General features: G+C 47.5%; 8 non-coding genes across 8 annotated transcripts; 2 read left to right on the forward strand and 6 right to left on the reverse strand.

Moving 5' to 3' along the window:
• Window positions 1-1967: 1967 nt before the first annotated feature.
• Window positions 1968-2040, reverse strand: TRNAV-AAC. Its single transcript has one exon. It is a non-coding gene; the product is annotated as a tRNA-Val (tRNA).
• Window positions 2041-8850: 6810 nt separating this feature from the next.
• On the reverse strand, window positions 8851-8921 carry TRNAV-AAC. Its single transcript has one exon. It is a non-coding gene; the product is annotated as a tRNA-Val (tRNA).
• Window positions 8922-16832: 7911 nt separating this feature from the next.
• On the forward strand, window positions 16833-16903 carry TRNAG-CCC. The gene has a single exon. It is a non-coding gene; the product is annotated as a tRNA-Gly (tRNA).
• A 699-nt stretch (window positions 16904-17602) lies between these two features.
• TRNAE-UUC lies at window positions 17603-17674 on the reverse strand. Its single transcript has one exon. It is a non-coding gene; the product is annotated as a tRNA-Glu (tRNA).
• Window positions 17675-18192: 518 nt separating this feature from the next.
• On the reverse strand, window positions 18193-18265 carry TRNAV-CAC. The gene has a single exon. It is a non-coding gene; the product is annotated as a tRNA-Val (tRNA).
• Window positions 18266-18868: 603 nt separating this feature from the next.
• On the reverse strand, window positions 18869-18942 carry TRNAN-GUU. Its single transcript has one exon. It is a non-coding gene; the product is annotated as a tRNA-Asn (tRNA).
• Window positions 18943-20127: 1185 nt separating this feature from the next.
• TRNAQ-CUG lies at window positions 20128-20199 on the forward strand. Its single transcript has one exon. It is a non-coding gene; the product is annotated as a tRNA-Gln (tRNA).
• A 1504-nt stretch (window positions 20200-21703) lies between these two features.
• Window positions 21704-21776, reverse strand: TRNAV-UAC. Its single transcript has one exon. It is a non-coding gene; the product is annotated as a tRNA-Val (tRNA).
• Between the last annotated feature and the right edge of the window lie 4235 nt (window positions 21777-26011).

Consider the following 26011-nt stretch of genomic DNA (forward strand, 5'->3'; position numbering starts at 1 on the left):
AAAGAGCCTCTTGATGAAGGTGAAAGAGGAGAATGAAAAAGCTGGTTTATCACTCAGCATTCAAAAACTAAGAGCATGACATCCGGTCCCATCACTTCATGGCAAATGGATGGGGAAGCAATGGAAATAGGGACAGACTTTATTTCCAGGGCTCCAGAATCACTGCAGATGGTGACTGCAGGCATGAAATTAAAAGACACTTGCTCCCTGGAAAGAAAAGCTATGACCAACCTAGACAGCGTATTAAAAAGCAGAGACATTACTGCCAACAAGGTGTCCATATAGTCAATGCTACAGTGCTTCCAATAGTCATGTATGGATGTGAGAGCTGAACCATAAAGAAGGTTGAGCATGGAAGATTTGATGCGTTTGAACTGTGGTGTTGGAGAAGACTCTTGAGAGTGCCTTGGGATTCAAGGAGATCAAACCAGTCAATCCTAAAGGAAATCAGTCCTGAATACTCACTGGAAGGACTGATGCTGAAGCTGAAGCTCCGGTACTTCGGCCACCTGATGAGAAGAGCTGACTCATTGGGAAAAGACCTTGCTGCTGAGAAAGATTGAAGGCAGGAGGAGAAGAGGGGTGACAGAGGATGAGATGTTGGATGGCATCACCGACTCAATGGACACGAGTTTGAGCAAGCTCCGGGAGTTGGTGATGGACAGGGAGCCTTCCGGCTGCAGTCCATGGGTCGCAAAACGTCCGAGAGGACTGAGTGACTGAACAGCACAACAGATGTTTCTGCTAGTTAATAAAATTATCTTTTATCCCTCACGATCTGTCTGAGCCTCTTCACAGGCTTCCTGGGAGGTCTCATTGTCTCATCCATGCTTTTGCCTGCTCTCCGCTCCTTTTCACGTTTCCTCGTTGGACGTGATCTCTCTGGCTGCAGCCACATGCACCTCGTCTACTAAACCGATGTCCAGAAGCGCAAATGGTCGGATGAAGGCGGAGCAAACCAGGAGCCATCAGCTTCCTTCGGGCGCCCCTTGGATCAAGCTCCGGACGTCTCCTGGCCGCTGGCATCTGCGGCGGAGTTGGAGCAACGCGCGGCGGGGACACTTCGGGGACCTTCTGCCCTCGGAATCGCACGGCTTCAGGAACCGCGGAATGAACACGCTGAGTGGACTCCATCTCTCAGGTTGTCCGAGGCTCGGAGGGGGAGACGCTATTCTGAGAGACACAGGTGGCTCCGGCTAGCTCCGTAAGCATGCTTGCTTTCTGTCGGAGTAAGCTCTCCTCGTGTCTCTGTGGTGCAATCTGTTACGGAGTTCGGCTGTTAACCGAAAAGTTCCTGGCTCGAGCCCACCCAGGGAGGCATCTCACTCTTAGAGTGTAAATGATATACGATTGTTTCTAATCTCTGCATCCTCTCCTGAGCTCCAGTACTACATTACTCTGTGTGTTGGATACACACGCGCGCGCACACACACACACACACACAGGAGGACCTATGTCCGGGATCTCGGGGGAAAGCAGGTCACCGGAATCCTGGAATTCACGAAACAGTAGGCTCATCATCTACCCTGTAAACTCATTTTACTAATGAAGTTTCTTCCACTGTTTGTAGTAGTCTCTATTTAACCTTTCCCATATGCTTTTCCAATTAATTTGGTTCTATTCTTTTCCTCCATTTTCCATCCACTGGATCATAGAAGAAGCCAAAGAATTCCAGAAAGACATCTGATTCTGATTCATGAACTACTCTAAAGCCTTTGACTGTGTGGATCACAACAAACTGTGGAAAATTCTTCAAGAGATGGGAAAAACAGACCACCTTTACCTGCTTCCTGAAAAACCTGTATGCAGGTCAAGGAGAGATGAAACCAGTCAGTCCTAAAGGAAATGAACCCTGAATATTCCTTGGGAGGACTGATGGTGAAGCTGAAGCGCCAAGTCTCACTCCCTGCGGCGGGCCTCCAGTTTCGTTTAAAATAAAAATCTAAAAGTTTGTGGAGAGGTGCTGCTGTTTCCGCCCGGTTTCGAACCGGGGACCTTTCGCGTGTTAGGCGAACGTGATAACCACTACACTACGGAAACCACATGGCTACTACCGCCTAGTGACATGCTCAAGAAATGCATGTTTGGACACAGGTGGCCTTCAAATTTTCAAAGGAAGAAGCCTCTGGAAGCCCAAGTGATCCCTCAAGTAAGGATCTGGGGTTCCTGAAAGGCCCTGACTTAGGGTTCCTCACCTCTCCCAGAGCGAGGTCCCTGTGGGTACCCAGGCAGTTAGACCTCAGGATGCCCCAGAATCTGCTCTCCACTCCCCCAACTCTTCTCCCAGGCCAAAATTTCAGGCTCCTCTGTGAACTGCAGCTGGTCAGTTACTCCTTCCATTAGCGAGGTCCAGAGGCTTTCAGGACCTTGATAGTTGAAAAGCAAACATCAGAGCGATGCAAACCTTTGGGATTTGTCTTCCAAAAAAAGGAGTTGGAATGGAGGCCCCCAGGTGAGACCTGGGATCCCAAATATCTCTAAGGACCACAGATGTGGGAAAGGGGACAGCGTCAATGGATTATGCTTTCTGGGAAGGCCCCGGGTTCCGAAAGATACTCTGGGTCTTTCCCCTTCCACCCCTGTGGCAAGGGTGTTTTCCCACCTAACCTGATGCTCTGTTGGCTCAGACCGAACACACTTCTCTTTGACACCAGTCTTTCAGACCACACTTCCAACTTGTCAGAAAATCCTATTTTTCTTTGGTTAGTTATGCATTTTGAGGCACATAACCTTTTTCTTGGTCTGATTTCCTCCCTCAGCTTTACTCATAAAGGCCGGGAGATGGATTCAACTCGAGAGTCTCCCTCCTTTGAAACTGTAGGGTTTGAGTCTTTTAACCTCGAGTGTGTGGGGCTGGGCCGAGGTCGAGAACTCTCTTGGCCAGGTCGGTCAAGATTGGCCTCTCCGTGGCCTGTCCTCCAGGGTCGGGGGCAGGGCCGGGCCACTTCAGCATGGCCCCTGTCGCGGGGTCTAGAGCCCCACGCAGGCGTGGCCCCGCGGGAGAAGCTTCAGCCGGCAGCGTGGATTCAGTACGCCACGAGTCGGCAAGGCGCACCCGGGTGCACGCGGCGAATTTTGGTTCTCAGAGAGCCGGTGCTCTCCCGGCCCCCTGGTTCTCATCCCGCGGACAGTAACCTCCCGGCCAGAAGAGACCAGTAGGAGAAGAGCAGCATCTCCTTCAAGCCCTGTCTACTCAGCATCCAACCATCCAACAATGGTCTTGAAGAGACACAGTGAGAAGTGGTAATAGATTAGGGGAAAAGAAGAAATCCTTGGTGATTTCCTCATCGAAACACCTCATGAGGATGAAGTGGGAGCCTGCAGGGACCCAGTCCTCCTGGCGCTGCTGAAGGCCAGTCTAGTTCCCACCAGTTGCTGGAGCCAAAGCAAACGACCTTGGGCAGGTGACCAGTGAGTAAGCAGTCCTTCTTCCTCTCCAGCTGCATTGCACTTGAACTTGCAGCCCTGGAACGTATCCCTTGGCTTTTGATGGGTTCTAAAGAAGTAACACAGGTTTCTTTCTTTTTTTCATAAGTTTTTTTTGTCCAACTTTTTTGAGACATAATTGACATAACAGTGTGTGAGTTGACCACGTTAATTGAGCACAGTTATATATAACAAAATGATTCTCACCAGAGCATTAACTGGCACCTCCATCCCATCACATAATCTCATTTCTTTTTTGTGATGAGAACATTTATGATTCAGTCTCTTGCAGTTTTCAAGTGTACATATAATGAAGTGCTTTGATGAAGTTTACACCCAGGTAACTGACATCTTAAGATGTGATAAGAAATCCCTGGAAGTCTAGCGGTTAGAACTTGGTGCTTTCGCAGCTGTGGGCCAGGGTTTGTGGAACTAAGATCCCACAGTCTGTGTTCAGTCATGCATGCTCAGTCATATCCAACTCTGTGGGACGCCATGGACTGGAGCCCACCAGGCTCCACTCTTCATGGGATTTTCCAGGTAAGAATACTGCAGTGGGTTGCCTTTTTCTACTCCAACAACAGATAGGTTTCTTCTTAATGCACTTATTAAGGTCGGTAGTGGCTGGTGGCCAGATGGCACAGCATGCTTTGTTTGCTGATATGGCAGGCAACATTTATCATTCACATTCCTCCCCTCTCCCTTCTGATCTCATTTGTTTGGCTGCACCCATTGGATTCCATGGGCAAGAAAGACCTGGAAATGCTGGTTGCCAGGGTCAGCCTCAAGCACACAGATCGGGGCAAAACCTAGACAGGAAACCAGGGACCAGGAACAGCAGAGAATATTTAGCCCAAATGTAATGAGCCCAACATTCAGGGGGCCTCCTATTAGTCCTGGTGCCACCACTTACCTTCCTTTTGACCTTGGGTCAACTCCAATTTGCTAGGCCAATTTTGCAAATGTCATATGAAAGAAATAATAAGTACTTCATAAAGCTGTTGTGTAGATTAAATGAGATAATCAAATAACACAGCTGGCACAGAAGGTGGCCAATATTAAGTATGTTCTGGGAGGAAACAATCAAAGATAAGCTGGCACTTCAGTCTTTTGTAACATTTGAATACATTTTTAAATATTTCAATAAATTTTGTCATGATGAATGTAACATCCATTCACAAAATAAATGTATATTAAAGATTAGAAAATGGAAACGGAATTTATAAAACATATGCCCACAAAGAGACTTGCTTATAGTAGCTTTGTTCATAATAGTCCCCAAATTGAAAAGCATTCAAATGTCCGGCAGGAAGTGAATAGATATAATTGTGACATATTCACTCAAAGGAATACTGCTACTGCTGCTGCTAAGTCGCTTCAGTCATGTCTGGCTCTGTGCGACCCCATAGACAGCAGCCCACCAGGCTCCACTGTCCCTGGGATTCTCCAGGCAAGAACACTAGAGTGGGTTGCCATTTCCTTCTCCAATGCATGAAAGTGAAAAGTGAAAAGTGGAGTCGCTCAGTGGTGTCCGACTCTTAGCGACCCATGGACTGCAGCCTACCAGGCTCCTCCGTCCTTGGGATTTTCCAGGCAAGAGTACTGGAGTGGGGTGTCATTGCAAAGGAATACTACTCTTCAATAAAATGAAACACATTCCTGATACATGGCACCGATATGGATTAAAATATCACCCTGAGTGATGAAAAGAGTACATACTCTGCGGAGCCACCTATGGGAATTACTCAATGAGACAAACTAATCACTAGTGACAAGAACTAGATCACTGAGCACCTGGGACAGGAAGTGGAAGGGGGATTGACGGCAAAGAGGCTCAAGAGGATGTTCTGGAGTGCTGGAGATGTTCGTGAACTGGGTAGTGTTTCCATGGGTACGTTCAGTTGTCAAAAGTCATCAGATTTGAAATGGATAGATTGTATTATTTTAAAATTAATTCTTAAGAAATTTGATTTTTTAAAAATAATGAGAAGAATCATCCCACATTTTAATAACTTAATACAATGACACTCATTATTATTATTAGCATTAGAGGGTTCTTTTAGAAACGTATGTCTCTTAAGGTAAACAATTTGATTGAAAGTTCAACAGTTTCTTCATTTTTGTGTTTTTTCATTAAATTTATACACTAGTAAATTGAAATACTTTAAAGTTGGAATAGATTCTATAAGAGCTCAATCATATAAAAGCATATATATATTTTTTCTCTTGGTTGGTATACCTAAATGACTCCATTATCATTTACTTACATTAACAGAAGTTACTTTTGAATTTAAGATGTTTCAAAATTTTACGTATTTGTATGTTCTGTATCATTTTAATTTTTTAAAATAACACATATAGAGTGTAGGGGCTTCCCAAGTGATACTAATGGTAAAGAACCCATCTGCCATTGCAAGAGGCACAAGAGATGTGGGGTCTATCCCTGGTTCAGGAAGATTCCCTGGAGGAGGGCATGGCCACCCACTCCATATTCTTACCTGGAAACCTCTCATGGTCAGAGGAGCCTGGGGGGCTACAGTCCCTGCGTCCCAAAGAGTCAGACAGGACTGAAATGATTTAGCATGAACCCATGCACTTTTGATACTTAGAATAATGTAAAAACAGATTTGAAGGAAAATGTGCAAAGTTGTTAACAGCAGTCCATTCTAGGAGGTGGGACTACGGATGACTGCTTATTTTCTTCTTTAGATATAGTTAACATTTTTAAATTAAAAAAAAAAAATGAATGACCTGGAAGTGAAAGAACAGAAGAGCTATGGAAGAGGTATTGGAAAAGTGAGAGGAAAGGATAAAAGGGAGGGAAAACCTAGTTCTTGCAGAAGTGTGTGTAAGTTGGGGAATCAAGGGGAGCAGCTCTTGGAATAAGAAAGGTGTTTGGGAGGCAAGTGGGTCATGAGGATACTGCAGTTTTATTCGTCTTACATGACTCCTCCTTGGTGTTTTGTCAAAGAAACATGCGGGCTTAAATCTCTTGCCAAACATTTTTACCATTTGTGTTCCTCTTTGACTAGCACCATATCCTGTGGAGCCAGGCAGGCTCCAGTTCAAATTGCTGCTTTCAGATCCCACTCACTGATTGAGTGACTAGACAAGTTACTTAACCTTCCATGTCTCAGATTTCTCATATGTGAAATGAGGATGATGATATGATAGAAGCCTGTTGAAAGGATAAAATGAGTACACCCATGTAAAACTTGTAGACAGTGCCTCAGCACATGGCACTTTGCATGTCACCATTGAGTGTAAGCTCTTGCATGTTGGCACTGCACTGCATAAAGTCTGGGTGCGGTTTTCTTTTAAGTTAGTGATATCTTTCAGTGGCAGTGGAACTTTCAAGAGAGAGTGAAGGAATCCTGTCTGACCAGCAGTAACCTCCTGGGCTTGTGGGATCTGCCAGTTTACGCGTTCATCTGATCAGCTCATCAAAAGGGGAACAGTAGCCTAATTCCTTGCTTCAAAAATCCCCCAATTAAAAAAAAATTAAAGTTTTACAGTGGAAAACATTCCTATACATGACACAAGACCCAGAATTTTACATAACATATATATATATATTTATGACTACATAAAAATTTAAAGTTAAAATACAAGCAATGGACCTTACTATGTGTATATCTGTGTATATACAGCACACACACACACACACACACACACACACACACACAGTATCAAGTTACACATGCCTGCTGAAAAGTAGTCCACTGGCACCTTGTCAGGTTCCCACTCCCACTCCTCCACCAACATAACCACTTTCACTGACTGCTTGGCTGTTGATCTCCTTATCTTGAAATCAATATTGATATCCGCACTCAGATTTTCCAGTTTCCCACCCAGACCCTGAAGGCCAGCCTGAAAAGGGGAAAGTGAATTTGTGTGTTTCCTTGCCCACTAGTCATCTCCAAGGTAGCCCACAGGTCTTGCATTCACCTGCAAACCCACACAGCCCAACTTGCCCCTCCTCATGGAACCAGCAAAGGAACTGCCAGAACAAATGTAAGGCCAGCAACTTTGCGATTGGGGGTGAACCGGATTCCCGGACACCTCAGTAAAGCATGGGAGCTGAGCAAGAGTCAGGCGCTGTGATGTCCCCATCCAGCGACTGTCCCGGCCGCGATACCAGCCGGCTCCTCTCTCTTGCAGTCCCTTTCTCCCTCTGGCTCATTCTCTGTTCTCTCCTGCCCTTGGCCTTCCTCGGATCTATTCGCCCTCTTCACACCTTTCCTTTCCCGTCCTCAAAAGACAGCTAAAGCCTTACATTGTGTGGATCACAACAAACTGACCTCTTTCCAGCTGCAGCCACACGCACCCCATCTACTAAACCGAAGTCCAGAAGCGCAAATTGTCAGACGAAGGCGGAGCAAACCAGGAGCCATCAGCTTCTTTCTGGGGCTCCTCGGCTCAAGCTCGGGGCTTCTCTTGGGCGCTGACATCTGCGGCGGCGAGGACGCTCAGGAGACCTTCTGCCCTCGGAACCTCCCGGCTTCCCGACTGGAACGAACAGGCCGGCCGAGTGGACTCCATCTCTTAGGTTGTCCGAGGCTCCGAAGTGGAAACGCCATTCTGTGAAACACAGGTGGCTCCGCCCAGTTCCGTAAATATGCTTGCTTTCTGTGGGAGTGAGGATTAAACTCTCCTCCCGACTTTGTGGCGCAATCGGTTAGCACGTTGGTCTTTTAACCGCAAAGCTCCTGGTTTGAGCCCATCCAGGGACATGTCTCACTCTTTTAGAATGTAAATGATGTATGATTGTTTCTAGTCTATGCATCCTCTCCCATGCTCCACTACTACCCTAATCCTCTGTGTCTTGTACACACACACACACACACACACACACACACACACACACAAGGACGTAGGTCCAGGTAGTCTGTGATCCTCAGAGAGGATCTCTGGAGGAAAGCAGGTTGACTGGGAATCCTAGAATGCATGAAAGTGTAGGCTCATCATCATCACCCTGTACACGCCTTTTACCAATGAAATTTCCTCCATTGTTTATATACTCTCTATTTAACCTTTCCATATACTTTTCCAATTAATTTGGTTCTATCCGTTTCCTCCTTTTCCCCTCCATTTTTCCTCCATTGTATCATAGAAAAAGCAAGAGAATTCCAGAAAGACATCTATTTCTGCTTCATTGACTCTTCTAAAGCCTTTGACTTCGTGGATCACAAGAAAATATGGAAAATTCTTCAAGAGATGGGAATAGCAGACCACCTTACCTGCTTCCTGAAAAACCTGTATGCAGGTCAAGGAGAGATGAACCAGTTAGTCCTAAGGAAATCAACCCTGAATATTCTTTGGGAGGACTGATGGGGAAGCTGAAGCTCCAAGCCTCACTCCAGCCGGCAGACCTCTATTTTGTGTTTAAAATATGAATCTAAAACTTTTGGGGGAAAGTGGAGTCGTTCCCGCCCGGTTTCGAACCGGGGACCTTTCACGTGTTAGGTGAACGTGATAACCACTACACCGGAAACCACACGGCCAGTTTTGTCTAGTGACATATTCAAGAATTGCATGTTTGAACACACCTAATCTTCAAATTTTCAAACGAAGAGGACTCTGGAAACACAGGCAATCCATCAACTAAGGATCTGCAGGTCCTGAAAGGGGCTGATTTAGGGTTCCTCGCCTCTTCCGGGGCAAGGTCCCTGTGTGTGAACTTTGCGCCCAAGCACAGAGGTCGCCCCCGCCGCCTCCCCAGTTCTCAGAAGCCTCAGGACCGAGGGGGGCGCGAAGGAAGTAAGGTGCGTCTTAGCCCCAGGTGGCCCCACGTCGGTCAAGGTGGACACAGCCCTTCCAGAGGCAGATCCAGTGCCTTAGAGTCCCTTTTCATGGCGCCAGCGGGGACGGGGCTCGATGTTTCAAATCCCACTCGGGAAATAAAGGATCCGCCCTCCCTTCTGCCCCGCCTGACCCGTGCGCTCCTCTCTCGCAGGCCTTTCACAGCAGCGCTTTTCCAGCGCCGCCTGGCACTGGGGGGTTCCTCAGATTCCTGCGTCTGTGGCTGATTCTAGTCCTCTAGTTTCAGTCCAGACTTGCATCACGCTTTCACATTTAGCAGGAACCGCCGCAAAGACTGAGGCTCGGGTCACTTGTTGAATTCCTTTGCCTACCAGGCCCAGCATAAAGCCGCGGAGGAGCCAGGCGCGGTCCACGCAGATCTGATGTCTTCATTCCAAACTTGAGATTCTTCTTGAAGGACGGCTTTGTTTTACATTTTACAATGTCTGAAACCCCTCTTCTTTTCCTTTTATAATTTTGCAGTTCAACAGTTCGTGGAGCACGAATTTAACAGAGAGGTAAAGGCGGTTTTTTTTTTTTTTTTTTTCCTTTCTTTCAGAAAGCAGGTGTCTTGAAGGGTTTTCCTATTTCCCTCACAGCAGGCAGTTTCTTTTCGCTGAAAGGTTTTAATGCAATGTTGTCTGTGTGTCTGTCTGTCTCTGGTTTCCTTTAGCAGTAGAGCTTCTCAATTTGAGGAATGGATGTGCCCTTTTCTCCAGCAGTGGTTTTCCTCCTTTTCTCAGTGCGGCGACTCCTTCGCGTCGGAGGTTCAGTGGCTCAGACCCCAAGGAAGGCGCGGGCCGCATGCGCACCGTCTCCCGGGCCACAGGGCTCCTCCTGGATCCGCGTGGACTCTGAGTGCGATCGAGAGTGAGACCGTGCGACAGCACCCTCAATCGCGCTAGAGGCCTGAGTTACCAAAGAGGCGGACTTGAAAATAGCTTTAGATCAGGGCGTTTCTTGAGATTTCGCCTTGCTTTCCTCCCCTGCAGGTCCTAGTTTGCACCTCCCAGGTCGACAGAGGAGCGGATTCATCGTTTTCTGTCGTGTCCGGCATGCTGACGTCCCACTGGGATGGGACGAGGGTGACGTGGTCCTCTCCCTGTCAGGGTGGACGCACAGCGGATGCCCGAGGGACCACAGACACAGAGCTCCCTGCAGCAGTAATGGTAGGCCCAGGGCTTCAGAGCCGGCGAGTTGAGCGCGCGGAGGGGACGGATCCATCCCCTGCCCCCGAAGATGTGACAAAGCACAACGATGGCCGCCCAACCCCTGGATCAGAGGTTCAGCCTCATCCAAGAACTGGACAAGGGAGGCTCCGCAGGTCGTGTGGGAAGACCTGGAATCCAGGTGTGGTGAGAAGCCAAGCTCTCTTTCTGAACCTGTTTCCTTGTGAAGCAGGGGCTACTTGGTTCTCAGCTGGTGATGGGCGGGTCCATCTACTCCCTGATCTTGACCTGATTTCTGGGCCTCCCTTGATAGCGGCTCTCGACCACCTGCTGCTTTTCCTCCTGTATCAGCTCAATCCGAAGAGCCTGACCCTCTTCATCATTGTGTCTTCGGCTGGAAACCGCGGTGTAGAGTTGAATTCGTTCCCTTTTGATCTCTGACTCAAATCAGATTGTCCCACAGGTGTGCTAGGGTGAGGAAAGCGAAGTGTCTTCACAAGGGATGAACTTCTTGGTTTGCAGAGAGAAAATAGGTGTCACGGGTAGAGACGATGTAGGGCCCAGGTGAAAAGGTGAGGGGATATCAGGAGGTAAAAGTATCCTGCAGTCAGCTTTGTCCTGTGCCCTCTTGGATTCACTGACTGTGGCATGTTCTACAAGGTGACTCAGAGCAGAGAAAGATGGGCTGGTTGTAGGCCCTATGGAGCTTTCCCGTGGTAAGGAACTGTTCTCCAATTTCTTCAGTTCAGTCGTGATCCAAGGATGGCAACACGCCAGGCTTCCCAGTCTATCACCCAAACCTGCAGTTTGTTCAAATGCATGTGCATGGAGTCAGTGATGCCATCCAACCATATCGTCCTCAACCACCCGCTTCTCCTCTTGCCTTCAATCTTTCCCAGCATCAGGGACTTCTATACTGAGTCAGCTCTTCCCATCAGGTGGTCAAAATATTGGAGCTTCAACTTCAGCATCGGTCCTTCTGATGAATATTCAGGACTGATTTCCTTTGGGATGGACTGGTTGAATCTCCTTGCAGTCCACGTGGCTCTCGAGGGGCTTCTCCAACACCAGTTTAAAAGCATCAATTCTTTGGTACTCAGTTTCCTTTATAGTCCAACTCTCACATCCATACATGACTACTGGAAGAACCAGAGCTTTGATTAGCCGGACCTGTGTTGGCACAGTAATATCTCTGCTTTTTAATATGCTGTCTAGGTTAGTCATAGCTTTTCTTCCAAGGAGCAAGCATCTTTTAATTTCATGGCTGTGGTCCCCATCTACAGTGATTTTGGAGCCCAAGAAAATAAAGTCTCTCACTGTTTCCATTGTTTCCCCATCTATTTGCCGTGTTGTGATGGGATCAGATGCCATGATCTTAGTTTTTGAATGTTGAATATTAAGCCAGCTTTTTCACTCTCCTTTTTCACTTTCATCAAGAGGCTCTTTACTTCCTCTTTGCTCTCTGCCATAAACGTGGTGTCATGTGCATATCTGAGGTTATTGATATTTCTTGCAGAAATATTGATTCCAGCTTGTGCTTCATCCAGGCTGGCATTTCACGTGATGTACTTTGCATAGAAGTTAAATAAGCAGGGTGACAACATACAGTCTTGACATACTCCTTTCTTAATTCGGAACCAGTCCGTTGTTTCCTGTCTAACTGTTGCTTCTTGACCTGCATACAGATTTCTCAGGAGGCAGGTAAGGTGGTCTGGTATTCCCATCTCTTGAAGAATTTTCCACAGTTTGTTGTGATCCACACAGTCAAAGTCTTTGGCGTAGTCAATAAAGCAGAAGTAGATGTTTTTCTGGAACGCTCTTGCTTTTAGTATAAAACAATGGATGTCGGCAATTTGATCTCTGGTTCCTCTGCCTTTTCTGAATCCAGCTTCCACATCTGGATGTTCTCAGTTTACATACCGTGAAAGCCTCACAGTGAGAAGTTTGACCTTTCCTTTGCTAACATGTGAGATGGGAGCAATTGTGTAGTAGTTTGAACATTCTTTGGCATTGCCCTTCTTGGGACTGGAATGAAAACTGACCTTTTTCAGTCCTGTGGCTGCTGCTGAGTTTTCCAAGTTTACTGGCATATTGAGTGCAGCATTTTAACAGTCAGGCCCCCCTGTCCATCACAAGAGTTTTTTGAATGTTCTTCCCAATGGCCCATGAGTTATAAGTAGTCCAGTCTGTGTGGGGAGATCATTTAGATACAATTGCTTGTCCTGTGTGAGCACCAGGTGTTGTTCCAGGATCTTTTTAAAACGTTCTTTCCTTGGCCTCAGGCACTTTTTTCATGAGGATACCCCGATCATTACTCTGCTGAATACCTGAGGGATCCCGTTTCATATCCCAGTATTCTATCTCTCTCCCACTCTCTGTCATCACGGGACCTTTCTTCATGTTTCTTTTTTTATTATTAACTTTTATTTGAGTATAGCTGTTTTCCAGTGTGTTAATTATGATGTTGTGTTAATAGCACAGTGAATTGGCTATACATATATTCCCTCTCTTTTGGATTTCCTTCTCATTTAGGTAACACAGAGCATCCAGTAATTCCCTATGCCATACAATTGGTTCTCATTTGTTATTTATTGTACAAGTTGAGATCAGTTCAGTCGCTCAGTTGTGCCCGACTCTTTGCGACCCCATGAACTGTAGAACGCCAGGCCTCCCTGTCCATCACCAACTCCCGGAGTCCACCCAAACCTATGTACATTGAGTCGGTGATGCCATGCAACCATCTCATCCTCTGTTGTCCCCGTCTCCTCCTGCCCTCAATCTTTCCCAGCATCAGGGTCTTTTCAAGTGAGTCAGCTCTTTGCATCAGGTGGCCAAAGTATTGGAGTTTCAGTTTCAACATCAGTCCTAATGAACACCCAGGACCGATGTCCTTTAGGATGGACTGGTTGTATCTCCTTGCAATCCAGGGGACTCTCAAGAGTCTTCTAAATACCGCAGTTCAAAAGCATCAATTCTTCAGTACTCAGCTTTCTTTTTAGTCCAATCTCACATGCACACATGACCACTGGAAGAACCTGTGTTGGCAAAGTCATACCTCTGCTTTTTAATATACTGCCTAGGTTGGTCATAACTTTCCTTCCAAGGAGTAAGCCTCTTTTAATTTCATGGCTGCAGTCACGATCTGCAGTGATTTTGGAGCCCAGAAAAATAAAGTCTGCCATGGTTTCCCCTGTTTCCCCATCTATTTGTCATGAAGTAATGGGACCAGATGCCCTGATCTTAGTTTTCTGAATATTGAGCTTTAAGGCAACATTTTCACTCTTTTCGTTCATTTTCAACAAGAGGCTCTTTAGTTCTTCTTCAGTTTCTGCCAGAAGGGTGGTGTCATACATAGCATCAATAGTGTATTTAGGTAAACCCTAATTTCCCAATTCCCCCAACACCCCTTTCAGCCTTGATAGCCATACCTTTGCTCTACATCTGCTTTGCAAATAAGAATCACTGGATCTTTATCCTGTGAACTCTAGTTGCCTTGCTCTCCACCAATACTACCTGAAATCCTCCTCTTGGTGCCCAGCCTGGGAACTCACTGAAAGCAGGAACCTGGGCCCATGGCAAGATTCATCTTGTTTGTTTGTCACCTCTCAGGGCTTGCTGTCCTTTGTTGCCTGATTTCCAGTGCCTTAGAAATCGGTATTTCATGGTTTTTGTCTTTTTGTTCTTTGGGAGTGGGACAAACAGGGAAAGTGAGATTTAGGAAGGAGGGTTAATCTGATTTCTGTCACTGCACCTTTGCTAGAAACTGAAGGCATCTCTTTATGTTCTTAATTTTCCCTAAATAGATGTGCTAATTTATATTCCAATGTATTTTGCCGACTCAAAGAAAGAGTCTTTTTCTTCATGGTCTTGGCATCACAAGAAATTGTCAATACACCTGTCTGTTACTCTAACAAAGGAATTTGTGCCCTACTGACTCAACTTAGTGGGAAATACAATGAAAAGACAATGTGTACATTTCCAGAGCAGCAACCAAACTTCCAAGCTGATTGGAAAGTATTCTAATAATTGTAACTGTTTTCAGTGCTGACGAAGTCATTGAGTCCAGACAAGACCAGCCAGAATGACTCTGGAGAGCCTCTTGCAGAGCAGCTTATGGATTACAGGAGTTAAAAAAAAAAAAAGCCCACTGGTCCCAGACATTTATCCTCTTTCCTTCATGAGTTGTATTTTGGCTTTGGTTGGATGCACACAGTCTAATGAGGGGTCTCCCTCTAGTATGTGGGTGCATTTGCAAGCCTGAGACTGTCTCTGTATGATATCTGGACAGTACGTGGCTACATCTGCAAAAGTTATCTCATTTGAGACACATTGTTGCAAGCTACAGAATCCTGCACCGATAATACATCTTGGGCAAACCTGGATCCTTAGAGTTCCTGGTTCACCTTCCACTGATTCCTCAGTTGAAGTTCATGAGGAAAGAAGAGCTTTTCAGATTTTCCATACTCAGTTAAGGATATCTCTAGGTTCTAGGACATTTCTCTCTGCCCTTATCTCTCCCTCTTGGAGTTTTTGTCCTTCTGTCCCTTATACTCTAGGCCTCTGTGGATCTTACCCACATTCTGTCCTCTTCATCAGTTTTCCGAAAGTGTGTATTAGAAGTCCTTCAGTCAGCAAGCACTTACTAGGTGCTCACCAGGCACCAGGCCCTTCTCCAGGAAAACTGCTGTATCAGGAGCAAAGTCAAGGTCCCACTCCTTGGTGCATTCACAACAGGAGGCATCAAAAATAAGAATCTCACTCACACACACACAGACAAATAAGAATCACAGCAGGAGAGCAGCCTGTCATGTTCTCAGGTTCACCTGCCTTCCAGCACCTAAGGACCCCGAAGTGACTAAAAAAAGAATTACCTAGCACATGGGAAAATGGGTGACTTGAGATCTAGAAGGCAGGTAACTAAGAATCAGTAATTTTTTTTTTTTTTAATGAAGGAGTACATCAGGTAAGCAACACGTCCTTACTTAACTTAGAGAGTCCACGTGTTCTGCTCTTCTTCAAGTGACGTAATGGCTACATTCAGGAACATCTCCTAAAGGTACGCACACATTCTCTTAAGGTGTTAAGCTAGAGCTCTTCTATATATAACCTATAAAAAAGTAGGCATTATGATTTCTACTTTAATTAGAAATTTTCCGGGCAAAGATTATACATTAATTCAACCAATTTGATATCAGTCAAGGAACTTAAAGTTAATGATAGATCTTAAAATTGCAATTTGAGCTGAGTCGTGTCTGATAAATGCTGCTTAGAGTCACACATTCGATGATACCTAAAAACATTGACCCCAAATTGAAAGGGGAATAATTAAGTCATTATGATTTCTTAAATCAAAAGACTTAATCCTGATTTAAAAGATATTATATGGTATATTTAATTTACTGGAGCACATAATTTTAAATTTTATAAATAATAATAAACCTGAAAGTAACCACGAGGTAGTTTTTAGGCCAAAATTATTAAAGTAGTGTGGTGCATACCAAAAGTCATCTCTGTGAGCATGACAGGACAAACATTTTCTATGTAATTATACATCAATTATTAGAATTTTCAAGAGTGTAAAAGTATTCAAGATTCATCCTTATAATCAACTTGAATTTTATTCTTGTTTGTAGCATGGAGAGCACTAATTTATCTAAAGCTAAACCCTTTTTATATTCCTGAGTTACATTTCAGCAAAACAAAGTTAAAGGGAAAAAAAAAAAGAAAAGACCCACATGGTTGCTCTTCATTGAGATAGAAAAGGTGGTTCAGAACTCCCCTTGGAGAGAGGCAGAATCACATATGTGTGGGAAAGCAGGGTGCCTCTGTGCTTGAATTCAGACTGGACCTGGGACTGGGTCAGGGCCAGAACACAAGGCTAAGCACTATTGTCATAGGGCAGCCACCCAACCAACAGCGCCCACACAGCAGTTCTGGGAAGCTTTTGAGAATATTCCCCTCCCTTTGCAGCATTTCCCATCTGGTTCTCTCATCCTCTGACCACAGGGAAGGATTCTTCACCTCTGTGTCCTGACAGAACACTTTATGCTCCCTGCAGGGCGCGGAAAGCCAGGCAAGAGCCAAGGGGGCTGCTGTACTGCCTCGATAGGTTTCTAGCAAAGGAGCATGGAAATCCCAAGGACAGAGGAGCCTGGTGGGCTACAGTCCAAGGGGTCGCAAAGAGTTTTGGACAAGATTGGGCCAGTGAGCACGAGCAGCAGGCGGTTCCACCACTCAGACGGATCCAAAGCACACCTGAGTGCCCGCCAAAGCAACCCGCAGGAGGCCAGAGGGCAGAGGGCAGCCGGTACAGCTGAGGGCGGAGGAAGAAAGCCTAGACCGTCCTACAAGCACAGGGCATGAGTGGCCTGCACTTGAGAAAGACCTGAATAAATCTACATCTGGGCTATCCATGCAAATATGCTCTCTATAGTGGCATTGGTGGTTCAGTGGTAGAATTCTCGCCTCCCACGCGGGAGACCCGGGTTTGATTCCCGGCCAATGCATTGTTGTTGTGTTGGTTTTGAGCTTTGCTGGCCCATGGACAGAGGAATGCTACAGTCCAAGGGATGGCCAAAAGTCCAAAAGGACTGAGCGACTAACACACATATACCTTCTCTACATCCTAAAGAGAACGGATTCCAGGTTCCTGAAGGGCCAAGAGGACCCTCTTCCGGACGGGAAAGCTGTTCCCTGGCCTTGGAAGACAGGTCCCACAGAAGTTAGTTGTGAGAGGGACGCCAAGGGAAGGAACAATCCCGAAATATCGGTAAGTTACTATCAGGTGATGTCATGACTTATATAAAGAAAGAATGTGATGTTAACTGGGTACTTAGGTACAGGATATAGGATGTTCGTATTCTTGCAAACTTTGGTATCTTAAAAAAGCTTTTGGTTTGGGATTTTAATGAATTTTTGGAACTGAAGCCCCACATTCTCCTTGAATGAAAACTCTGTTAAGTAAGACTCTGGGTTTACCATGCCAGGAGAAAAGAGTGTAGGCCAGAGCTGGCCAGCACAGGCTGTTCACGGCATCTCAGCTCCAACAGCCAGCCCGAGGTCCAGGACCCTGAGGCCCGGACTCAGCGGCATTTAGAAACTCTGTGCAGAAATGTTCTGCATTGGACCTTTAAGCAAAATACAGTTCCGATCTGGGCAGCAAGAGAGAGACTTGTGTGAGTGCAGACGCTGGAAGAAAGAAAGCTTTCCCTGACCGGGAATCGAACCCGGGCCGCGGCGGTGAAAGCGCCGAATCCTAGCCACTAGACCACCAGGGAGCTGTAGACAAATACCTTATTTAGCTTCTCCAGGTGAAAGGTGAGTGGAAGATGACCCTTCAGAAAGTCAGAAAGCGGGAAAGGCAATGTCGCAGCAGCCCAGGGCTGTGTGCATCTGTTCAAGGCTCCCAGCCCTGCCCCGTTGCTCATCGCCCTTCACGTCTCCTTTCTTGGGCGTCGCTTTTGCTCTGGGGCAAGGACACAAAGTAGCGGGCTGGGTCCCTCCTGGTCTAGCTGTAGCGCTGCGTGCTGCCGAGCCCAGGACTTGCTCTCTTTGTGAACCTCGGTTTTCTTTGTCGTCAGGCTCGGTGATGAGTGGCTGGTGATGAGTGAATCCGTCCACCTCCAGATCTCTAAAGTGGCTCCGAGGCCTCTCCTAGCGCTGAATAAAGAGACTTCCAGGTGGTCACCAAGTCTTCCTCCAGCTGCGTCCCCTGCCTCACCCCGTGCCTTTCGCGCCTGTTGGTTTTTCCAATGATAAGACATATCTCAGCGGGGCGAAAAGAAAGAGAAAAACCTGTTTCCGCCCGGTATCGAACCAGGGACCTTTCGCGTGTGAGGCGAACGTGATAACCACTACACTACGGAAACGGGATAAACTCTACTCCTGAACAATGTATCCATGAAATTCAAAGTCCCGCCACCAGTAATCACACAACCAATTCTTAACACTCAAAGAGGAACCTTGAAGCTCCAAGCTCTCTCAGGCACGGAGACGGCGGCTCCGGAGGGCCCTGCTTTAGGGTTCCTCCTCTCCCATGAAGTGAGGACCCCTGGGCCCCTCAGGTTGCCTTCGGGGCCCCGCACCCAACGAAGAATCCTCAGATCCTCAGCTGCGCACCCTGAGTTCAGGGGTCGCCCCCGCCGACTCCCCAGCTCCCGGAAGCCTCAGGAGGCGGGGACGGTGGGTGCGCCCGAGGCCCAGGTGACCCCGAAACCCAGCGGTGTGGAAGCCGCCCCTCCATGGCTGCGGACCCGCGCCTCGGTGGTACTGTTTTCGGCGCCGGCGATCAGCGCTCTGGGCTCTCAGGAATGACCGACGCTTCCAATCCACCCGGGACGCGCCCTCCCTGCTGTTCCTTTGCACCTGACTCCTGTTGTGTTTCTCTGAAAGTCCGTTGGGCGCATCACTTCTTCGGTGTCCTCCTGGCAAAAGGGAGTTCTCTTTGGTGTTGCCTAAAATGTCACCCCCACCGTCCCTGGGTGGGCTCGAACCACCAACCTTTCAGTTAACAGCCGAACGCGCTAACCGATTGCGCCACAGAGACAGCACTACGGGGTTCTTTTGGACACTCTCTGGAGTAGACACTCATTCCCGGGGTGAGCGCTCTGTCCCCCAGAGAAACGGTGCTGTTTCTCTGCCCCTACCCACCACAGATGCCAGTGCCCCCGGAGAAACCGCCATCCAGGCCTCAAAGCTTCCGGGCTTGAACCGAAATAGATCCAAGCACAGCTGAACACCGGGTTGCTCCCACGGTGACTCTTTCCGTTTCGGCGCCTACACCCAACGAATGAGAGTTTGCCCACCCTGGCAAAGGCCTCCGGGGCTGTGCTTCGGTTTCCTGTGTCCACTAGGCGGTTTTCACCAGAGTGGGCTTTCCTGGGGGTCAGACGGTAAGAATCCGTCTACAACGCAGGGCACCCTGGTTCAATCCTTGATTTTGGAAGATCCCCTGGAGAAGGGAATGGCCACCCACTCCAGTATTCTTACCTGGAGAATCTTTGGACAGTGGAGCCTGGCAGGCTACAGTCCCTAGGGACACAAAGAGTTGAACACGACTGAGCGACATTGACTTCAGTTTAAGTGAGTATAGCTCGTATGTCTGAGTGTTTTCTTTAAATGGTTATTTGTACTCACATTGTAAATTTAACAATATACACTTGTTGTGAGAATAACTTATCCCTCTCCAAATCAGAAATATATGAAGAATAAAAGAAGAGTTCTCCTGCCTCCATTCCCACCCCACCGCTGACACACTTTATATGTTACACGTAAGAGGTGGTGGCTGCTTAGGTGTGAGATCAGCGCTGTGAGAAAACTAAGGGACCCAGGAAACCCTGCCTCTTGCCCTGACGAATGTCTGCCCTCCCTGGGCTACGGGAAAAGGCAAAGAAAAGGAAAATAACACTGTTATTTGCAGAAATTTTACCTCCGGATGGGACACTCTGGTTACCTGAACAGAATATGCGGTTGGTGATAGAGACCTAGGGGGTCATCCCCGGCACAAAACCCAAAGTGGATTTCACCTCATTTTCTGAGGTGAGAGTGAGCTGAGTCGATCAAAGGAGAGGAGCGGAGAGAAAGCGAGAGGGTTGAGCACCTAGGGGAGTCAACCGTATTGGAGTCTCCTCAGGACCTTAGAAGAACTGCCCTGAGCTTTTGGGTGGGACGTACGGAGGCTAAAGAAGCGGATACCGTTGTCTGGCGATGGAGGCGAGGTGGCTCCGGAGGGGGTTCCATGGTGTAATGGTGAGCACTCTGGACTCTGAATCCAGCGATCCGAGTTCAAATCTCGGTGGGACCTTTCTGCCTACTTAGAAGAGAAGCACTTTTTACCCCCGAATAGGACCCACCTGAGGTCTCCCGCGACCCTCAGCGGCCTGGCTGACACGGACACGGTGGACAGGTGTGGGACCGATCCTGGGCGTCCTCGCTGGACCCGGGCGGCTTTGCCCATCTGTGCCTTCCAAGCCCCGGCCAGGGGCGCAGCGGCCCAGCCAGTGCCTCCCCCTCGTCGGGTGCCCTAGGTCTCTGAATTAAAAGGCAGAGGCTGAGCCCACGGAGTCCTGCCTTGTGAGGAGCCTTCGCCCTGCCCATTTTGTAACTGCACAGGTGTCCCTGTGAGTAAATGGTTGCCGGTATGAGTTGTCATGTCAGATATTCACATATTACATGGTACCTAAAAACATTTACCCACATGTTGAAAGGGGAATATATGTAACTATGATTTCTATAATTATACGACTTAATCTTCATTGAAAAAATATTATATGGTATATTTAATTTTCTGTGGCACATAATTTTGAATTTTATAAATGGAAATAATTTTTGGAATTAGAGTTTGCTTAAGGGAATCAAAACAATACAGGAAACTTAGGCAGTTCACTTTCATTAGGATTTTGAATAGAAAATAAATGCAAGACTTCTACAACCTAGAATAGTATGGTACCAATATTTTACACATTTTTAGAAAATCTGAAAGTCAACATGAAGTAGGTTTTAGACTAAAATTATTAAAGCTGGGTAAGGCGTACCAGGAGTCATCTCTGAGAGTATGACAGGACATTTTCTATGCAATTATATATAAATTATTAGAATTATCTAGAGTGTTAAAAGTATTCAAGATTCATCCTTATTATCAATTTGAAATTTTTTCTTGTACGTAGCATGGAGAGCACTAATTTATCTAAAGCTAAATGTTTTTTATATTTCTGTGTTACATTTCAGCAAATCAGAAAGTTCAAGAGGAAAAAAATACCCAACCCACATGGGTTCTATTAACTGAGATAGAAATGGTGGTTCACTACCCCACTTTGGAGAGAGGGAGAGTGGAATATGTGTGGTAAAGCTGGATGCCTCTGTGCTTGAATTCGGACTGGACCTGGGACTGGGTCAAGGCCAGAACAACACAAGACTAGGCATTATTATCCTGGGGCTTAGACCCACCTGACAGCACCCACGCAACAGTCCTGGAAAGCTCTTGAGGATACTCCCCCTCCTGTGGACGCGTTTCCCATCTGGTTCTCTATTCCACCAGCCGCAGAGAAGGACTTTTCACCCCTGTGTCCTGACAGAATACTTTATGATCCCTGCAGGACACAGGGAGCCAGGCAAGAGTGAAGGGGGCAGCTGCACTGACCCGATGGGTTTCTAGCAAAGTAGCGGGAAAATCCCAAAGAGAGAGGAGGCTGACTGGCTACAGTTCATGGGGTTGAAAAGAGTAGGACATAACTGAGCCAGTGGAGGTGAGGACGAGGTGGTTCCACCAATCAGAAATCTCCGCGATGGGGTGGTGGGGGAGAGCAACCTGTTTCCTCCCGGTTTTGAACTGGGGAGCTTTCGCGTGTAAGGCGAACGTGATAACCACTACACTACGGAAACGGACACCCTCTAGTCCTTAACACTGTATTCATGAAATCCCGAATGCTGCCACCAGCATCTAGACCACCTAATTTTAACACTCAAACAGGAACCTTGAAGCCCCAAGCTAGCTCAGACGCGGAGACGCCAGTTCCCGAGAGACCTGCTTTAGAGTGCCTCATCTCTCCTCAAGTGAGGACACTGGGGCCCCCACAGGCTGCATTTGGGGTCCCGCACCCAACGCAGAGGCCTCAGACCCTTAGCTCCGCCCCCGAGCTCAGGGGTGGCCCCAGCCGATTGACAAACTCCCGGAAGCCCCAGGAGGCGGGGACAGTGGGTGTGTCCGAGGCCAGGAGACTCCACGGCCCAGCTGTGTGGACGCCGCCCCTCCCACGCTGCGGTCCCGCGCCGCGGTGGCCCTTTTCACAGCGCCGGCGGTCAGTACTCTGGGCTCTCAGGAATGACCGACGCTTCCAATCCCCTGGGACCCGCCCTCTCCGCTGCTCCTTTGTACCTGACTCCTGTGCTCTTGCATGCCGGCTGGCCACTGCACTTTCTGGTGTTCTCCTGGCAAAAGGGAGTCTCTTTGGCGGTCTGTAAAATGCCACCCCACCGTCCCTGGGTGGGCTCGAACCACAAACCTTTAGGGTTAACAGCCGAACGCTACGGAGAGAGCAGTACCGGCTTTTCCTGGAGTCTTTGGGGTTGACACTTCTTCCTAGGATAAGACCCCTACCCCCAGGGAAACGGTGCCACTTCCGTGCCCTCTACCGACCACAGATGCCAGAGCCCCCAGAGATACCAGGAGCCAGGGCTCCTATCCTGTGGGCCTGAACGGAAATAGATCCAAGACAGCCGAACACACGGGGGGGGGGGGGGGGGGGGCGGAGCACCCATGATGGCTCTCCCCACGTCCTCACCTACACCCAACGAATCAAAGTTTGCCCACCCCTGGCATAGGCCTCCGGGGCTGTTAGGTTTCCTGTGTCCACCAGGCGATTTCCACCAGAGTGGGCTTCCCTGGGGCTCAGACGGTAAGAATATGCCTGCAATGCAGGACACCCATTTTCAATCCCTGGTTTGGGACTATCCCCTGGAGAAGGGCGTGCAACCCACGCCAGTATTCTTGCCTAGAGAATCCCCATGGACAAGGAGCCTGGCGGGCTACGTCCATGGGGTGACAAAGAGTCGGACAGGACTTAGCGACTAAGCACAGAGGTCGCGGGGATGGTCATTCTGTGTCCGCGCCGGCGACAGAGTCGGGCACTCACTGCGATGCTCTAAGACTTGGATGAATACATTGTCGTCTTTAGCCCTTCGTCCCATGAAGACCGTTGAGAAGGGAAACACAGAAAAGTTTTCGAAGTGAACGGTTCTTTTTTAAAAGACTTTATCCCAGTTTTTGGAATCCGCAGCATCCAGTGGGTTGGGCAACGGAAAGGCCCCCGCGGAGCAGTCCCAGGAGGTTGGAACTCCTGCATCCCAACCTGGGCAGGCTGCATTCTGTGAGGTCCGCCTGGGAGCGGGAAAGGGTGAAAACCAAGCTGGGAAGGCTGGTTTGGGAGGAAGGCATGGAGACCTCCCAGGAGGCTTGGGCAGGAATCCTTAGAGCTGAACAGTGCTCCACTCCAGGTAGCAGAGTGGGGAAGGAGGGAAAGGGCTGGTGCAGGCAAGAATCAAGGAGGTCTACGGAGAGGGGAGGAAGGAGAGAATAAAAGAATTTGTGCTTCTATCCTTCCCCCCTCCCTCCTCTTGCCTTCTCTCCTCTTCTTGGTCTTCTTCCCATCCCTACAACTGAGAAATCTTGATACACCCACTTCTGAGAAGACAGATCCAACTATCTGTGCTTGAGTGCACAAATTCTGGGTTGTAAAAATAGTTCTGTCCTTATGTGGCTTTAGACAAATAAAGAAAATTTCTTGTGCCTCCCTTCTTTCTGCTTTAAAATGGGAGTAATGAAAGCATTTGTTGTCAGATGTGCCTGGGTTTAGAAACTACTGGATGAATCATGTTATCAGCTGTGAAATCATAAATATTGTTGTCACTATTCTCAGAATCTTTTGACAAACTCTCAGTTCAGTTCAGTTCAGTCACTCAGTCCTGTCCGACTCTTTGGGACCCCATGAATCGCAACACGCCAGGCCTCCCTGTCCATCACCAACACCCGGAGTTCACTCAGACTCATGTCCATCGAGTCAGTGATGTCATCCAGCCATCTCATCCTCTGTCGACCCCTTCTCCTGCCCCCAATCCCTCCCAGCATCAGAGTCTTTTCCAATGAGTCAACTCTTCACATGAGGTGGCCCAAGTACTGGAGTTTCAGCTTTAGCATCATTCCTTCCAAAGATATCCCAGGGCTGATCTCCTTCAGAATGGACTGGTTGGATCCCCTTGCAGTCCAAGGGACTTTCAAGAGTCTTCTCCAACACCACAGTTCAAAAGCATCAATTCTTCTTGGGCGCTCAGCCTTCTTCACAGTCCAACTCTCATATCCATACATGACCACAGGAAAAACCATAGCCTTGACTAGACAAACCTTTGTTGGCAAAGTAACGTCTCTGCTTTTGAATATGCTATCTAGGTTGGTCATAACTTTTCTTCCAAGGAGTAAGCGTCTTTTAACTTCATGGCTGCAGTCACCATCTGCCATGATTTTGGAGCCCCCAAAAATAAAGTCTGCCACTGTTTCCACTGTTTCCCCATCTATTTCCCATGAAGTGGTGGGACCAGATGCCATGATCTTCGTTTTCTGAATGTTGAGCTTTAAGCCAACTTTTTCACTCTCCACTTTCACTTTCATCAAGAGGCTTTTTAGTTGCTCTTCACTTTCTGCCATAATGGTGGTGTCATCTGCATATCTCAGGTTATTGATATTTCTCCTGGCAATCTTGATTCCAGCCTGTGTTTCTTCTAGTCCAGTGTTTCTCATGATGTACTCTGCATATAAGTTAAATAAGCAGGGTGACAATATACAGCCTTGACATACTCCTTTTCCTGTTTGAAACCAGTCTGTTGTTCCATGTCCAGTTCTAACTGTTGCTTCCTGACCTGTATACAAATTTCTCAAGAGGCAGATCAGGTGGTTTGGTATTCCCATCTCTTTCAAAATTTTCCACAGTTGATTGTGATCCACACAGTCAAAGGCTTTGGCATAGTCAATAAAGCAGAAATAGATGTTTTTCTGGAACTCTCTTGCTTTTTTGATGATCCAGCGGATGTTGGCAATTTGATCTCTGGTTCCTCTGCCTTTTCTAAAACCAGCTTGAACATTAGGAAGTTCACGATTCACATATTGCTGAAGCCTGGATTGGAGAATTCTACCCTTATTTATTTCACCTTGAATTAACTTGATACTTCCAGAAATTTCTGTAAATGGAATCAAGACAAAGGCTCCCCTGATTGCTCTTGCAGTTTGCTCCCTGAGTGTTCTTGAAGTTTGCTCCCATGTAGCTGGACCACCCTTCACTGCCAGTTCTCTGCTTGCAGATCAGGACCGATGTGCAGGCTGGAGGAAAAGGGAAGAACACACATCTCCACCCATCCCAGTTCTAACCTCACCTGATTCTGTCCTTGTCCCTTGTGAGAGCCCTGTTCTCCAGGTTTCCTGGCCATTCTGGGATCTCTCAACATACTTTCTATGGGTTTCTTTTCTTCCTTTATAAGTCAGAGTCCATTTCAGGTCCTTGAACTCATAAACCTTGCCTTTGTGTTGTTCGTTACCACTCAACAGCTTGATTTTCCAAAAAGAAGATTCATATTCTCACCCTGGAGCTGTGAACTTCCTCCTCATAACAAGAGCCTCCCCTTTGCCTTCTTCCTCCTTGAGTGCCGGGAGCCGGTGGGGCATTCCACTCATGACAAAGGTCATGAGGAAGGAGGCTCGGCATACGCAAAGGCGGGATCGAGCCTCAGGAGTCCCCTCGGATATTCTCGAGCATCTTCCCCCCAAAACCAGAGTCTGCCTACTTTATTGCTTTGTGCTCTCACCTCTGACTTTACTGGGTGCTGTTCCGTACCACCATCTCGCTCTCTCTGTCAAAGAGTTAACTTACAGTTCCAATTAATAAAAGTTCCTGGGCAATTAGGAGTGTTTAAATCCAAACCCCTCAGATGGCTCTCTAACTCGCCTGACAAGTTTACCCAGACTCCTACAGCTATGCATACGATTGTTTACAGTCTCCCAGCCTCGAGAGGCACAGGAAGCTTAAGATATTCAAATAGCTTAGAGCCTCTCAGAGAGTTAGAAACTGTCAGAA

This window comes from Bos indicus x Bos taurus, unplaced genomic scaffold (assembly GCF_003369695.1).
Source record: "Bos indicus x Bos taurus breed Angus x Brahman F1 hybrid unplaced genomic scaffold, Bos_hybrid_MaternalHap_v2.0 SuperScaffold_100333, whole genome shotgun sequence".
Taxonomy (NCBI): domain Eukaryota; kingdom Metazoa; phylum Chordata; class Mammalia; order Artiodactyla; family Bovidae; genus Bos; species Bos indicus x Bos taurus.